Genomic DNA, 17,954 nt, shown 5'->3' with positions numbered 1-17,954 from the left:
ACTATCACAGCACAGGCCAACATTGTGTTTTAAGCACCTTCTTGCTTCCCACTGTTGAAGAGCAATTCGGGGATGGCTATTGCATCTTTCAACACGATCGGGTACCTGTTCATAATGCACGGCCCGTAGCGGAGTGGTTACACAACAATAACATCCCTGTAGTGGACTGGCCTGCACAGAGTCCTGACCTGAATCCTATAGAACACCTTTGGGATATTTTGGAACGCTGACTTCGCGCCAGGCCTCACCGACCGACATCGGTGCAGCACTCCGTGAAGAATGGGCTGCCATTCCCCAAGAAAGCTTCCAGCACCTACTTGAACGTATGCCTGAGAGAGTGAAAGCTGTCATCAAGGCTAAGTGTGGACCAACACCATATTGAATTCCAGCATTACCGATGGAGGGCGCCACGAACTTTTAAGTCATTTTCAGCCAGGTGTCCGGATACCTTTGATCACATAGTGTAACTCATCGTATGCACAAGAGAGGCACAATCGGTCTTACTTTCAAAACGTAATATATCTTTAGAAGATACTTTAAGCATATTTAAAACTATCCTTTACACTGAGGTGACCCAAGTTATGGATGGCGATATGTAAAATGCAGATGTTGGCAGTATCGCAGACATAACGCATAAAAGCGCAGTGCATTGGTGGAGCTGCCAATCCTTACGACCGTGGTTCCACTGCACCGCCTCGCCCGTTTTATGATTTGAAGAAAGCATCCCTGGACGCCTACATACCACATAGCTTTCTTCACCATGGTAAAATAAAAGAAACTGGTATTTGATTATCATATGGAGCAACATTAAATAGGACAGTAAGGAAGGCAGTATGTATGCCACACAGCGATCTCTGGTTTATGGAATATGGAAGGACATGCACATGTGCCTCGCACTGAAGGCTGAGCTAAGTGGTGAAATGTGGAAAGATCAGGATCCAATTCCCTCTCGGGCAAAATCAATGAGAAGCAACAACGCTATGTGGAATCGAAAATTTGCGCACGGAAACAAGCAGTAGTACATTAGCCGTGAGCGAAACTGTTGTTTCATTTCGTACTCCCAGTGATGATCGTAAACTGAGCTGTTAGTGTGCAGGCGTCAAGCTAACTTGACTACGATTCTACGTCGTTAATGGTTGGTTGGCTGGGGGGGGGGGGGGGGGGTGAGGGGACCAAATAGCGAGGTCATCGGTCCCATCGGATTAGGGAAGGATTGGGAAGAAAGTCGGCCGCTCCGTTTCAAAGGAAACATCCCAACGTTAGCCTGAGGCGAGTTAGGGAAATCACGGAAAACCTAAATCTGGATGTCCGGACGCGGGTTTGAACGGTCGTCCTCCCGAATGCGAGTCCAGTGTGCTAACCACTACGCCACCTCGCTCGATCTGTCGTTAATGCATTACACGTGTAACAACCAGTCAAGTTTCAACGATTAACCATTTCTAGTGTTTTACATAATCTTTTTCTGTAGAGTTTCCAGAGATGAGGATTTTGTAGCAGTAAAAATCTGTTAATCTGGTCAAAAAAATTTAGTTCCTGCGTCATCTAAAGTGAAAAACAAGATTTAAATTTAAATCTATACTATGGAAATATCTGTAAAACCAAAGGAGACTGTTGTATTAAGCAGTATAGCTCAGTATCAGAATTAAGTAATAGCTTTAAACAGTGACGAAGTCGTGAAAATTATTGTTGCGTTCTGGAGTGTACGGGTCTTGCTGAAATTCGTAGTCGTCTGCTTCGTGAGGCTTCGTATTAGTAACTTACAAAGCTCAGAATTTATTTGCTGTAAGTGGATTGTTAGCCTCGTCGACGTATGCGCAGTCAGTGGTATAAGAAAGTTATCATTGCTCCTAGAGATGGATAGTCGTATTATATGTATGAAGTGTGTAAATGACTAGAAGTTCCCGTTCGTGGACCAGTTGGTAAAAATGTGTAACTCAGATGATAAGTAGGAAGAAAGATTAAGGTTTAAAGTCTAATTCAAGTCGTCGTCGTCGATAGATACACAAAAGTACAAAACAGCCAAATGTTCACCTAGATAGAGGTTTACGAACACTTAAAAACTGATACGAAGTGTGGACAGCAAGCTAGGTTCCATAATATCTAACAATATAACTTTCATCCAGTCTGATACGTCTTCGCAAATTAGCAAAGAACCTCACAAAATTCTCAGAAATCTTAGAAACTCTCTGTAGGAATTCATAAACATATCTTGTTTCATTTATATTATGGTAGCCGGTTTCATACATCTTTCAGTGTAACGTTCTACTACCGGAGCAGCTAACAAATATATTTGGTTTCTGAACTGGGGTAGTCACGAGCTTAGCTTCCTGCCCAACGTTTCTCTACTGCTGACATTGTCAGAGTCTTTGGAGCAGGCCGCTGATGTTATCTATGTTTACTATCTCTCTGTATGATTAGCTCGACCACTTATCTCATAGATAACCTGATAAAAACTGAATTATTTATTCGTACGGCTATCTCTAGCAACAAAATGTTTAAAGTAGGGCTAACTGTGTTTCGAAGCAGTTAGCGTTGAGAAATTTGAACAGCTATCTCCGCAGCCTCCAACGAGTCTTCTGCAGTTAAAGACAAAATATTACGCAGAATATTATGCCTAAGCCCGTGACCCTGTTCCCAAATCCATATGTCACCAAGGAATCAAGCATCGGCCGTAAAAATTTGCCTAGTGTAAACATATATATTCAACTTACCTCTCACAATCAAATACGGCACACCAAAACGGTGCTGATGTTCCAGATCTCACTTTTCGTTCTCTCGCATATGCAAGTGATGAGTATATCAGCAGCTGAAACAAAGTACAAGAAACACGTATTACCTTAGAGCAAATAACAGCATGAGAAGATACATTTTCATGTGCTAAAATAGGAAGGTTATATTAGTTTAACTATGAGAGCCGTAACGATATCAAACTGGGTGATGTAGCAACCTGTGAACTAGTAGCTTGGAGAAAAGACATGAAATATGGAGAAACTAAAATATAAATCAGGAAACTTGTTGTCTTATGAATATTTTCAGTACCTGGAAAGAAGCAATTTTCTAGTATTTTTTCTCGTGAGCTTAGTACCGAAGAATCATTTTCATACTGTAGCTGAATGTGAATCAAAACTGTTCGATAGAACAGCTCACAAACTGCTCAACACATCTGAGTAAATTGGAAAGATTGTTATTGTTCGTTATTTCTTTATTATCTATAATATGATTCATTTATTCCAATGTAGATATTGAATCGTGTGATGAGACGATACGGTGAACGACTGGCTTCGTGGGTTGGGAGAAACTGGATTCATTTATCGGGCCGACCATCCTTCAGTTTTTTGCGGTTTCACTGAACAACTATAGGCTAATGACATGGTGGTTCCATCAGTAATACCATTGTGACTGACTCCTTCGCCAAACCCTGAAGAGCTAAATGTGTTCCGTCTCGGCCTCTTTGTCGATAGGACTGTAAGGACTAACGAAAGTTAATAACCAAAAGAAAATCAGGTTCTGATAGTGAAGTGAATGGCACACCAACAGAAGAGATTGCGAAGGTAAGAATACTCGCGATAATTATGTATTCACTTTCGTGTAAATGGTCCCAGAAAATTGTTAGTGATGTGGCCATGGAATCACCAAACATTCGTAAGTCACTGAGGATTTAATGTTTGGCCATGAACTAGATTCGCTAGCACACGGGACCACCGCGAATTTGTAGCCGAAGAAAAAAATATTCCTATCGTTTTGAATGCTGAAAATTTTGAAGAGGAAGGAGAAAAACAAGAGCGCAATGTCCGCATTTGGAAGAAATGGCATGGAGGTAATTACACATGGAGAGGTAGATCACAAACGGATGGAGAACGAATTCGGGTGTATGTAGGAGGAAGCTTCCTGAAATTCGAAGCCATTTTGACTCTTTTTCGACCGTGACTGTTTCAAGAAATATGTAAAGGTTTTTGAAATTACCGCTACCAGTCACAAACTTTGTTAACTATTGTATTACTTATTAATATGTAATACAGTATTAATAAGTAATACAATATTAATAAGTAATACAATAATTAAAAAAGTTTGTGACTAGTAGCGGTAATTTAGAAAACCTTTACATATTTCCTGAAATTCGCCAGAAATTTATTTGGGGGCATAGCTGGAAACCGGAATCAGAACGCCTAACAGAAGTTTGATCTCCATACCCACTGTCTTCCCGACTGCGTTACCTCTATAAGTATCATAGTAGGGCCGTTCTTGATAAAGCACTCCGGTGCCAAAGCCAACCTTGAGATTGTGAGCTGCCTACGTTACATAACTAACAGGAGTGTAAACGTAACTCCACACGACACCTAGGAGGCACTAAGAAGTAACTTGACAACAGGTTTCTCAGAAAATGACAAATTCCATTCATGACTCATGTTCTTACGTAAAACTGTTGCTGAAGGAGAAATGAATAATTCCTAGTATTGTGTTGACAATGTACTAGGAACATAAGTTACCCACAAATTTATAGATATTCAGATAACTAGTAGTTTTGATGCGGCTTCAAAGTAGTTCCTGGTCGATCTTCAAGATTCAAAATGGTTCAAATGGCTTTGAGCACTATGGGACTTAACATCTGAGGTCATCAGTCCCCTACAGCTTAGAACTACTTAAACCTAACTAACCTAAGGACATCACACACATCCATGTTCGAGGCAGGATTCGAACCTGCGACCGTAGCGGTCGCACGGTTCCAGACTGAAGCGCCTAGAACCGCTCGGCCACTTCGGCGGCGAAGTCGACATAAAAGACCCATTTCATGCGTATTTATTTATTTCTGCCTTGACGCTCGGTTTCCATGTGTCATCAATATTCGAACTTCTGTGAGATTTCTGAATCCGTCTTATAAAATCAAAACAAAATTGGATTTTACGGTGGCATATAGTGTTATGTCATTTCGACACGTAACGAAAACTGTTTTCTTCAAAAATTGTGAATCATCGGACGACGCCTGCGGTGCACTACAGATTAATAGGAAGGCTTAATAACAAAACCCATCAGTTATGGAGGACAGAGATCAGTATACAAGTAGTTTGTTAAAAATAATTGTATCTTGTCAATTTATTTGGTAAGCAATGTTTCACTGAACTGTATTGTTTCGTATTTCAAAACGTCCGTTTGTAATACGGCAGGTAACTGTTACAGTATGCTATAATCATCAGAAAAATTCTTTGTCGAGAAATGTTTGAAATCGAATGTGATCTTCGTCATAGGTCTTTCACCATGCTTGAAAACTTTAAGTTTCATGTAGTTGCTGGTCTTCTGGCGATCTGCCAAGTTACTATCACAAGTTCAAAGCGAAAACTGAAATATGAAGCTGTGTGGAAGCAGAAGAATAGATCCGAAATTAGGTTGACTAGTATGTGGAAGTAATTTGATATTTTTCGTTGCATGATACGTAAGAGATATTTGTTCAGAAGTAAACGATTACGTAAAAATGACGATACTACACAACTATCAATTTCTTTTCTTTTCACATTTCTTGGTTCATTCCCTAAAAATCAATTTTATTCAGTCCTACATCATTTGTGACTAAGTCATCAAAAATGAAAACGTTATCACATTAAATCTATCTTAGCTATAGCTTTAGCTTGGGACAAGTAGCATGAATATAAAATAAAGGAAGACTTGGGTTGCACGTTCAGACGATGAAGGACAACCTCGGATAGCGAAAGTACAATGAAAGGAATCTACTATGTCAGTTTTGAAACAAGCATCCTTGCATTTATTTGAAATTAGTGAGGGGAACCACAGAAAACCTAAATGTGGAGGGCAAGGAGGGGAGTTTAACTGCCGTCGTCTCGAATGCTAGTCCACTGCCCCATCTCGTTCGGTAAGCAGCATGAAAATAGACTTAAATAGACGTAAATTAGAAATTAAGTGAGAAGCCACGCGCCAGCTCTGTGAAAGGGTCAGATGAGGTACAAAGAAATTTGTAGTGAAAAACAGACGCGAAGATATCTATTTCATTAATACGTTATTTTGTAAAGTATGTTATCCATTACAGGTAAAATATTGTTCTTTTTTACTGAATGTAACTAACCGCCAACAATGAAACAGACAAACCGATATGGAACGCATTTTGTTGCCCTATACAAATTAGTAAAATTATATTAAGTACTCTGTACTTATTCACAGCGAAGCTGAAGGATGGGCATGTAGCTTTCAGCATCTATTCACAGGTATCCCGAAACGCTGGTGTAAGTAATGTAAATGTGGTATTCATTTTCGGTAATTTGTGCCACGTTGTGTCACACAGTGCTGAATGACGAAATGTTACTGTGTGCACCAGCTTATCAGGAAACTAGCTATTCGCTAGTTATTTGTGTGTATCTTCTAAAAACTAAGGTCTCCACTACACATTAATGATGCGATTACATTATTGTTCTCCCGAAGCGACCCTTAACAAGATGCAACGTACACAGACGGTTTTCAGGCCAGTAATATTGAACACTCAGAGTCGAGAACTGAATTATTAGAGCACTTCATATTTAGTGCGTCATTAGGTAGAAAAGTTGATACATTCAGTTCTTAATTAAAACAGTTGTTGTGTAAAACTAAGTAGAGAGTGTAAGCGTGCAGCAGTTAAGGCTGTCTGTTGCTGGAAACCTACTTATCATTATAAACTAGATCTAAAATAATTCTTTGCTTCTCTATTGTTATAGCAAAAAAATGGCTCTGAGCACTATGGGACTTAACATCTGAGGTCATCAGGCCCCTAGAACTTAGAACTACTTAAACCTAACTAACCTAAGGACATCACACACATCCATGCCCGAGGCAGGATTCGAACCTGCGACCGTAGCGGTCACGCGGTTCCAAACTGAAGCGCCTAGAACAGCACTGCCACACCGGCCGGCATTGTTATAGCAACGATTGGGTGCTTACTATGGGCTACCTTGCATCTTCGTATCTTACAAAATCTACCGTGAAATATCTTCCTGTTACTCAAACCAGTGCAAAAAACTAGTTACACATTATAGCAATTTCGCTTTATTAAAAAGCACTTTTTTTTTCAGGGAATAAGACCCATCAAACAACTGCAATTTTGCTTTGAACCTTGTTCGCACACCGGTTTTGTAAACTTATCTTTCCATTATCAGTGCTGTGTGATGCGCCAGAACGACTTCATACTACATAGAAAAGTCGCCGCTGTAATTCATGCAGCTACTTGTATTTATGACACGCTTCATTACAGTTACAGTATTTCCGGGAATTTATAGCGGTGGCTCTTACATGTGGTACGAAGTTGTTATGACACATCATACAGCACTGTAATTGGAAATATCGGTATCCGAAACCGTTCTGCCGTTCTGGGAATAAAGTTCAAAGGAAAACTGTAATTGTTTGGTGCATTTTCTTTCACTGCAAAATGGATTATAAAGCTGCGTACTCAATCCGAACATCCATTACGTGCAAACTCATCACGATAAAAATATCGACACTCCTTTTTCCAGTTGACCGAATATTAGGTGCATGCAAAAAATTCTTGAACAGAGCGTTTTCTAACGAACGTATTTACAAAGCCACAAGCATAAGAAAACTTGAAATGACATATAAAGGCGTGCACTGATTATCTGACAGCTTTTGATCATTTGTGTGGGAATGGACAAGTAAATCTGACAGAAAACTGGCAATTAAACTTAAAACGAACGAGGAAAAAAAATGTATCGTTTTAGGAGGTATAGGAGGAGCATACTGATTCATCATTGTGAACTTTATTCATAAGAACATTGTTAGGGTAACATAACGATTCGCCCTTAACAAAGAATTAACTAGAAACGCTACCAAGGACTACGTATTATACCGTCCGATTGGAATTCGGCACCACGAGCTCTAAAAACGACGACGATTCATTATTTTCGCTTCTTGTGCACATATTATGTTAAAAGGATATGTAGGCTAAAAGGGGACGAATCCTGAGTGTGTGCATACCTTTGTGGCCTAATCAGCTTTCACTACGAAGACGCTGTGAAACAGTGATCTAGAAGTTCTCTTACATGAAAGCGATAATTGATACCGAAATCAAATTTCGATGATTTTTCAGTTCACCTTTTGTAAGTCTCCCTGATATCAACAGATGCAGACCAGGAAACATTTTCTGCAGTCAGCGACCATGCCTCTTCGACTTCTCCTTTGAACTCCTATAGAACATTCAGTAATATTTCCTTGTGTAAGAATTATATTTATAGGACACTCGCGTAACCATTCAAGTAAGAGTTTAAGGAACAGAGTCTCACGTGATAATGAATGTTATATACATTATAAAGCGCCTTATACTGATAATAATGAGGCATATCTGACAATGCGAGTTCACTTCAACGTAATACGCTCTAAGCATAAAAGCTTACTTATTCTTCCAATAATACATTAAAGACACGAAATTAGGAATACGGAAACACTAAGCCACTAAACAAAGTGAACAACGCATCACACGGCTGAAGCATGGCGCACTCATTTGACCAGGCGAAAAGATAAAGCAGCGAAAACTAAGCAGGCACAGACCTGTAGTGGAGATCGTCCGGCGAGTAACTGCAGCTATGAGATTAGTGTTGGCCGGCTTTATGGGCGCCTGAAACAGACAAACAAAGCACTCGGCTCTAAAATCGGAACAGCCGAATGCTCCTCCAGATAATGTTGCTATCGGCTGTCGAGCCATGTCGCATCAGCAAACAAGGCTTGTAATCTCTAGATTAGGATGGGACCACAGTTGACTGGTACAGCTCTGCCTTTGTGACAAAACCACTGGGTTCATGTTTCTGGATTGTCAGACGTGTCACAGAAACAGGGGTGCTCGTTGCATTTAAGTCTGAGTATTTTCCTTGACATGGGACTGATGCCAGTTTTCTGGCAGCGCGTCCAGAAGGACTGGGGTTCATATCACCAAACGGCCTACTTTACATAGGTTTTCACTTATGTCCATCAATCATATAAAGCAGGTGTCAGGATAGTCTCTTGAAAAGAATCCGGATGATTACCGAGTCTGTGCTCCGTTCCTCGTGGCGTCGTAGAGAAGACGTTAGAACTTAACATTCCTTCTTTCTCTTACGTAGTGCAAACTGGAACTGCCCACCAATCATGCAAGTTAAACCTGCACTAAGTTCCGAAATCCGCATTGCTCACCCTTTTCACGCATGTATCTCATACGGGTTTCGAGAGAAACAAGTGAAAGAGAATAGATATAAGGGCCAGCCAAATGAAAAATAGACATATGGAAAAAAGGTAGTAAACTATTTACCATCACAAAAGTAATCGCCATAATTGTTAATTCAGCTACCTCACTGTGAGGCACGATTGTCAATGACCTCATGGAAAATTGTTTGCGGTCGGCTACGGAACCATGATTGTACCAAGGCCTGCACCTCATCATCCGAAGCAAACCGACGGCCACGAATGTCTTTCTACAGCACTTCAAAAATAAGGAAATCGGATGGAGAGAGATCGAGAATGTTTGGAGGATGTGTAAGCGCTTTCCAGCGAAACTGCTGTAACGTAGTCGAAACGACGTGCCAACAGAATGCCCGCCCACGTGGTGCCATGGTTGTTTCGAGTACATTGCAGAAGTTTCGCTGGGAAGCCAGTACACACCCTCCATACATTCCCGATCTCTTCCCATGCGATTTCTATATTTTTGGAACCCAAAGAAAGACATCTATTTGCTTCGCCCGGGTACAATCATTGTTCTGTTGGCAACCTTAAACATTTTTCCGTCTTGTCTCACACTGTGATAAATGCATTAAGAGTTATGGCGATTAATTCTCAACTCAGCCCACTATCATTTGACAAATGAGAGAAATAAGTCATCACAATCAGGAAATTTTGAGAAGAGTTGTATCAATACTCCGATTGACAATTTTTCTATGTTAGCAAGCAATGTCCATTGACTCAACAGCCAGTCTCTCTTTCTTTGTACAACGCACTCTCCCGTGTGATGGCGAAATCAATGGCGAGGTATGTTTGATCGTGTCACTAAGTAAGGAAACGCAGATTATAGTATTTCCTCCCGCTCATTTCTCTCACGTAGATGGGAAGAGAGAGAAGCAACTAGTAACGTGTGGGCAAGTCTGTTGAGGGGGGAGAATATGAGATAGGGGGGAAAAAAGGAGCAGGAAGGAAACCGGTGACGTGTTCTCCTCGTCTTGGCCTTGACTGCAAGCTGACACAGAATACACAACTTACACGAAGTCCGTGACTAAGCGAAAATTTACATTTCTAAATGCTCTTCTAAGAGCTTCGATACTTCGCTGTACATATATGCTAGCGTGGTCGCGTCAGCCAGCTGTCGTTGATTTTTAAAAAAACTGAAATCGGTTACACCATTTTTTTATTTTATGCACGTAGTGAAGTTCTAGACGTTATCAGCAAATTTCATTTCACTAAATCCTAGAAACTGAACATTTGTAACTTATTCTGTGTTGGAGAGAACAAAATAAAATTTCACCCGTTTAGAAATTTGGAGGGAACGGAATAAATGCAGGCGTTCGTTATGTAGTTTAAATGAATTTGGGGATTTGTAGGAACCTTCAGTATTTGCCGATAAATAATACAAAAATGTTAAAGATCTTCAATATTGCACACAGTCAAATACAGTGTTTCGTGGATCCAAAGCATTTAATAATGCTATTGAACTGGACCTTTTTCGCTTTTCTCCGACGAGATTGATGTCTTTGGTGTTTACGACTTGTGATCTTTCTCAATGAGCTATGGCGTCATATACTTCTCAGTCACATTAATGCGACCACCTGTCCAAAGCCTAAATAACCATCTTTCGCAGCGCAGACCGCTGCGAAACGTGCAGAGAGTCAGTGAGGTTCTGGAAGGTACGAACCAGGACGTGGAGTCATGCCGATTTCAGTGTCGTGTCCATCTACGCTAGATTTTTCAGTGGCGGATCCATGGCGCGAACAGCCCGATCGAGATGGTCCCACAAATTCTTGACTGGGTTTAAATCCGGAGAGTTTGGTGGCCAACGGAGTACGATAAACTCAGCCTCGTGCTCTTCGAATAGCGCACGTACACTGTGGGGTACTTGACACGTTGCGTTGTCCTGCTGGTAGATATCGTGCCGAGGAAAACCAAATTCGACATGGTCCCCAAGGATAGATGCATACTCGTGTTGATCCGTTATGCCTTCCAGAACGACGAGATAACCCAGAGAATTCCACGAAATATGCCCCAGACCGTAACGCCGCCTCCTCCGGCCTGGACCCTTCTGACGATTGTTGCAGGGTGTTTGTTTTCAGACTTTTTACGCCGCACACGCCGGCCATCTGTTCGATGGAGCATAAAACCTGATTCATCTGAAATGGCCAACTTCGTCACTCAGCAGACGTGCAGTTGCGTTCGGTGCCCATGAACAGCGCATGTGTACGTGAGCCAGGCACTTGCTGCGGAAGCCCATACGCAGCAAGGTTCGTAGAACGGTCGTTGGTTTATCTGGCTGGTCAGTCGCTCAATAGTTGCACGTCTGCTAACCCGTACACATCTCTGCAGCCGTCGGTGACCCACGTCATCTATGGCCCGTGGTGCACCACAGCTGCTTCATCGCTGGTTCTGGATAGCGCCATATTGCCATGTATGGTATACTTCAACCACGGCAACATGCGTATAATTCACAGACTTAGCCGTTTCGGAAATGCTTCCACTCTTGGTCCGAAAGCCAATGATCGTGCCTTTTTGGACGGCAGATAAATCGCTCCGTTTCTGCATTTCGATAACGACCGTACTGTTTTTAGCGTCCTCCCCGACACGCTTTATATATCATCAAGTGCTAGTGCTGCCGTCTGTGAGTGGTAAATGCACATTGGCGTCGAACATAAGCGGTGGTCACATAAATGAAACTGGACCGTTTATGTCGAAAAACGATGGATTTAGTGGATTTAGGTTCCCTATCAAATCACTACACCACTTCAGGCGAATATCGTGATTGTCTTCGAACTAGGTTTCCTCGATTCTTGTTCAGCTAATCTAGTGCTCCATTTGTAAGGATTTTGGTTCAAATGGCTCTGAGCACTATGGGACTTAACAGCTGAGGTCATCAGTCCCCAAGAACTTAGAACTACTTAAACCTAACTAGCCTAAGGACATCACACACATCCATGCCCGAGGCAGGATTCGAGCCTGCGACCGTAGCGGTCGCGCGGTTCCAGACTGAAGCGCCTAGAACCGCTCGGCCACTCCGGCCGGCCAAGCGAGACCGCTTAAGACAAATACAGGGATGGGTCCTTTGAAAATTTCGTGGGTGTTTTTCTTTCCTAGTTTTCGGTAATCCACGCCTGTGCTCAGTGTAAGATAACCTCGTTATCGACAAGACAAACCATTCCTTCCATCTTCAATGTATAGCACCATACTTAGCAATCATATACAATCACTCACTCGTAGAAAGATCGTACCCAAAGACTGGAAAGTTTCTAAAGATACACGAATATCCAATAGGAGTAATACGCTGATTGACAGACCAGTCTCACTAACGTCGATTTGCAGTAGGATTGTGAAACACGTACTGTGCTCTAACATTATGAATCGACTGGAAGAAAACGATTTATTGACACATAGCCAACGCGGATTCAGAAAATATCATTCTTGTGAAACACAATAGCTCTTTATTCTCACGAGGTAATGAGTGCAGTCGACAAGGGACGTCAAATTGATTCCATATTTTTAAATTTCCTGAAGGCTTTTAACAACGTTCCTCGTCCTCACAAGTGATTTCTAATTAAAGTGCGTGCCTATGGGGTCCCGTCTCAATTGTGTGATTTCCTGTCAGGAAGGTCACAGGTCGTAAAAACTGCCGGAAAGTCTCGATTAAAACAGAAGTAATATCCGGCGTTCGTCAAGGAAGTATTATTAGCCCTCTGTTGTTCGTGGTCTGTATAAACGATTTGGGAGACAGTTGGAGTAGGCTCTTAGAGTGCAGACGATACTGTCATTTACGGTCTTGTAAAGTCATCAGATGATCATAACGCATTGCAAAATAATTTAGAAACGATATCTGTATGATGTAAAAAGCGGCACTTGACTCTAAATTATGAAAAGCGTGAAGTCATCCACATGAATAGTAAAAGGAATCCCCTAAATTTCCGTTACGCGGTGAATCACACAAATCTAAAAACTGTAAATTCAACTAAATAGTTAGGGATCGCAATTACAAATGACATAAATTGGAATGGTCACATAGGTGATGTTGTTGGGAAAGCAAACCAAAGACTGAGATTTATTGGCAGAACACTTCAAAATGTAACAGGACTATTAAAGACACGCTTACATTATGCTTGTCCACCCTTTTCTGGAGTATTGTTGTGCGGCGTGGGATCCGCATCAGATAAAATTGACGGAGGACATCGTGAAGTACAAAGAAGGGCAGTTCGTATTGTATTATCGCGAAATAAAGGAGGGAGTGCCACAGACATTATACACGGATTGGGGTGGCAGTCATTAAAACAACGGAATTTCTCGCTGCGACAGGATCTTCTCATGAAATTTCAATCACCAGCTTTCTCCTCAGGGTGAGAAAATGTTTTGTCAGCGCCCACCAAAGGAGGAAGAAATGATCATCATAATAAAATAAGAGAAATCAGAGCTCGGACGGAAAGATTTACGTGTTCGCTTTTCTCGGGCGTTGTTTGAGAGTGGAAAGGTAGAAAAGCAACTTAAAGACGGTTCGATAAACTCTCTGCCAGGCACTTAATTGTAATGTGCAGAATAATCATGTATATTTAGATGTAGATCATTAAGCTCTAGTCCACAGCTCGTGGTCGTGCGGTAGCGCTCTCGCTTCCCACGCCCGGGTTCCCGGGTTCGATTCCCGGCGGGGTCAGGGATTTTCTCTGCCTCGTGATGACTGGGTGTTGTGTGCTGTCCTTAGGTTTAAGTAGTTCTAAGTTCTAGGGGACTGATGACCATAGATGTTAAGTCCCATAGTGCTCAGAGCCATTAAGCTCTAAACTTCCTTCCTTCCGCCCGTGTTGGTTTCCTACAGATGTGTGAGAGTGCCGGGCTGTTTTACTGTAAGCTACGTCGATTTTCATCGAGTTGGGCAGCTCCTGTAGACAGGAGACGGAAGTGTGCACAACACTCGTCATTAGCGCTGTGACGTGCTCCCGTAGCGCCTGTTTCGACGGGGGCAGCTTATCAGCTACACGATTCCACGTGCAATGAGTGTCCCGAGGTAAACGAGCCTACGTAACTTCGTGTGGGCTATCACGTGAAGAGCACGCCTCCACGGCCTGACACGTCGCTGGCTGCCCGCCACGCCCCCTCCCCCCCTCTTTCTCCCCCAACCAACTATTCTCGGCAACGCCACAACTTTGGGAGTGGTCACGTTCGCATGTGCTTTCAATATATGGCGTAAGCCTTGACTGAACACGTTAATTCTGTGCCTGGAAAAAATGAAAAGTATTATCTCCCTTACTCTGCCGTATTAACACACAGTCCTAAAGCTACGCCATCTGTCACTACATCGTATCTTTCGCAGGACATACTGTACGACATCAAATCCAATGAATTTTACTGGATGATTACTGAGATTACAGAATTACTGAATTACAGAATCGATAGAGGTTCTTTCGAGCTTTTATCAAATTTGCTAATCTGTGCTTACATGTCTCTGATGTTCCAGGCGTTGTATGTGTGGCTTACATTCGGTCTTCCATATGTACACATGCGAATACTGCTCTGCCTCCCAAGGTTTACCTCACGTAGTCCCTTTTCTATGTTGGATTTCCTTGTTGTTAACAATACGAACAACGAAGACCCTCAACTGTCAGGTTTATCGAAAGTGTAGTAGACTTAAGAATATAATTTTTAGTTTTGCTATAAATTTTTCTTAAATGTTATAATTATCCGTACTGTGCACAGCCTGAAACAGCAATCAGTGTCTCAAAAAGTCAGACAGTTGTTACTGTAAACATCGGCCGTTGTATCTCATAAAGAATGACCGACATTCCTTAGCAGTACAGTAGAAACCATATTATCCTTGCCATGCCCGTTATCAAGTTAGGTGTCGGACTGAGTGTCATGGAATATGATTATTCGGTAACTGGATTTTCAGAAAACTTCACCAGTAAAACCTGTGTTGTTGCTGGCACTGACCTGAAGCGATGAAGGAAAATACAGAAAGAGGAACTTGAGATAATTGTTGCTCGTCTACTGCTTATAACAAAATGATTCTGCTTCAGTGCTTGGTCCTGCAACAGTTATTTAGAGTTTATTCTTGTTTTCTGATCCTGCCCTGACGAATACAGAAACAGTTCCTTAAAAGCGTCCAAAAATGTTTCCTGCCGTAAAATGTGTTACAACGCAGAAGTGTTAAATACATGGGAATAATAATCGAAGACAATTTGTTTCCTTTTATCCATTACAATAAAGAAGAGAGGAAGTGTAAGGTTTCACGTAGCGACAGCGATCATGTCACTAGAGAGAGAAAACACGTTCGGACTGGGCAAGCATAGGCTATTCGTTTTCGAAGAAACTAACCCAGCATTCTTGATTGGTTTAGCTTCTCCCAAATGCGAGTCCAGTGACTCGAACAACGTTCCAACTCGTTCGGTAGGTCTTTACAGAGAGCTCCTGTTTTCAGAGCATTCCCTCGGGCAGTCAGACAGAGCGAGGTTGCTCAGTATTTAGCACAATGGGCTCGCATTCGGGAGGACAGAGATTCCAATCCCCGTCGATCCATACAGCTTCAAGTTTTCCGTGGTTTTCCGTGGTTTCCCTAAGTCGCTCCAGGCAAATACCGGGACGATTCCTTTGAAAAGGGCACGACCCATTTCCTTCCTCATCCTTTCGTAATACGGGCTTGTGAACCGTCTCTAGTCACCTCGGTGTTGGAGGGAAGTTGAACCCTAATCTTTCTTCCTTCCTTCCTCCCTAAGGGCAGCCAGCAACCCTCTTACAACAGTTGCCGTTCAAAGCAGCCAACAGACTAAGGAATACCTGTATATAAAGAAAATTAGGCCGAGAAGTACGTCTGACAGTGAAGCTGGATGCTGTAGTTAAACTGAATTCTTTCAGTTAATTTCCCCATTTACACATGTTGTGCGAATTGTGTGGTAACAGTTGTTCATTTCCAACAAACTAAAAATTCCTCTTTATAGCCAACAATCTATAAATTTCGAAATTTGTTTCGGTTATGAAGATCTAATTCCTATTAATTCCTACGAAGTTTTCTCCTATGATGTTTCTCAATCGGTGCTCACTATCAGCGGTTTAAGGTACGCCATGAGAGAGAGAGAGAGAGAGAGAGAGAGAGAGAGAGAGAGAGAGAGAAGCACCCAGAAGACAGTCAGGTGCCAATGAAACTTGAAATTCTCTGTGATAGGTAGAACAGCCACCAAAAAGCATCAGTGTTGTTCGTGTTCAGTGTTGGTACCTGGACTTTTAGGATATATAACGGCATGAACATCGCCAGAAGTCATGTGATCACTGTAACGGATACAGAGACCCCGCTTACTTGTGTGAGATAGTGTTATCAGCACCTGACAGAGATTGAAAGGGCACAAATTGTGAGTCTCCACTAATTGGCTAGCTGATCGAATCGTGCAATATCACGATTTACGGGACATTCGGTTGTGGAAGTGGCCTGATTTTGGATTGCGTGGGCACGTGAGAACAAGTATGTTCGTCGTCAAGGTTCTGGTCGACTACGTCTGACCAACACAAAGGAGGATCGCCGTATTGTGCGCCAAGCACAACATAATCCTGTCATATCTGCGCCTGCCATCCGAGAACAAGTAATGGCCTCCCTGCAACCTTCAGTGTACAACTGGTCGGAGACAAGCATCAGCCGGACTAGGGATTATCGCCCCACGCGTAAGCTACCGCGGTTGCATTTGGAGTGATGCTATGACCAGGAAGCATGGACGGTCACGAATGGCATCGCGTTGTGTTCAGCGATGCTCGTGGTTCTTCACTACCCTGGATGACCGTCCTTGGCGAATATGGCTGTGATGTGGCGGACGGTCCTATTCTTCTAATATTTTTGGGAGGAACAACGGTGTTACACCTGGCGTCATAGGGGAGCCGTCGGGTATGATTTCAGATCGTGATTGGTAGTGGTTGAAGAAACTATTACGGCAGAACGGTATGTCACAGACATCTTGCGTCCTCGTGTATTGTGTCGTGGTACCATTTTTCTGGTCCAGACACGGCAAATGTCTCTAGGAACTGGCTGCATGATGTTGAGGCACTCCTGAGGCCAGCAAGATTCCAGAACATGTGTGGGACCAGTTAGGACCTCAACTCCGTCCCGGTGCCAGTATCTGGAATATCAAGTACAACAGTTATGGGTCGCTTTGCCTGAAGAAAGGATACGACGGATTTATGACACCTTCCCCAACTGAATCAGTGGATGAACCAGGCCAGAGGCGATGCAACGTCATACTGATAAGAGGGCTCCTACTGCCAAGTTCTTTGTAAATTTGATTCCGAACTGTAATATCTGAAACAAAATCACATACTTCTCAATCCATGAAGTATCACTTCGTTTCCTCCTCCCTTCTGGGTGTTTAACTTCTTTTGTCGGGCAGTGTACGTTGTGGCGCTATGGAGCGCACACCATCGTAGTAATGAGCAAGAACATGGGTCTCTTGACGCAGTACGAGAAGTATTTAGCGGGTTCTGGGAATACAGATAAATCATGTAGTTAAAGAGAATGGAGAAATACGATTATTTAAGGGATTTCAACGAAGGGCGTCTTGTGATCTTGCGATGATTGAGAAATAACTCGCTCCTGGTGCTACCCAAACTAACAACCTATTTTGGACACGACTCAAGATGAAACAGCCAATTCGCGTCAGTATAACGAACGTGCATTCCTCATCCAAGAACTAAACCGTAGGAGGCTTATTCGTGGAAGTGGTGCGAATTTATGATGTATTTCACAACGAAGTGTAATACTAAGGAACGCAAGTATCCGGGAGCACACC

General features: G+C 42.4%; 1 protein-coding gene across 4 annotated transcripts in view; it reads right to left on the bottom strand.

Moving 5' to 3' along the window:
* LOC126470523 (uncharacterized) overlaps window positions 1–17,954 on the bottom strand; it is a 253,347-nt gene that overhangs the window by 42,237 nt on the left and 193,156 nt on the right. For 2 of the 4 annotated variants that reach the window (XM_050098440.1, XM_050098441.1), the window contains exons 3-4: window positions 8,536–8,602; window positions 2,712–2,806 (exon numbers count right to left, since the gene is read on the bottom strand). The gene's annotated coding sequence lies outside the window, so the exon portion shown is untranslated. The remainder of the gene's footprint in view (window positions 1–2,711; window positions 2,807–8,535; window positions 8,603–17,954) is intronic. The other 2 variants (XM_050098437.1, XM_050098439.1) reach the window with 1 other exon arrangement.

Source organism: Schistocerca serialis, chromosome 3, assembly GCF_023864345.2.
Source record: "Schistocerca serialis cubense isolate TAMUIC-IGC-003099 chromosome 3, iqSchSeri2.2, whole genome shotgun sequence".
NCBI lineage: Eukaryota > Metazoa > Arthropoda > Insecta > Orthoptera > Acrididae > Schistocerca > Schistocerca serialis.
This window is presented reverse-complemented; position numbering and strand designations above follow the sequence as displayed.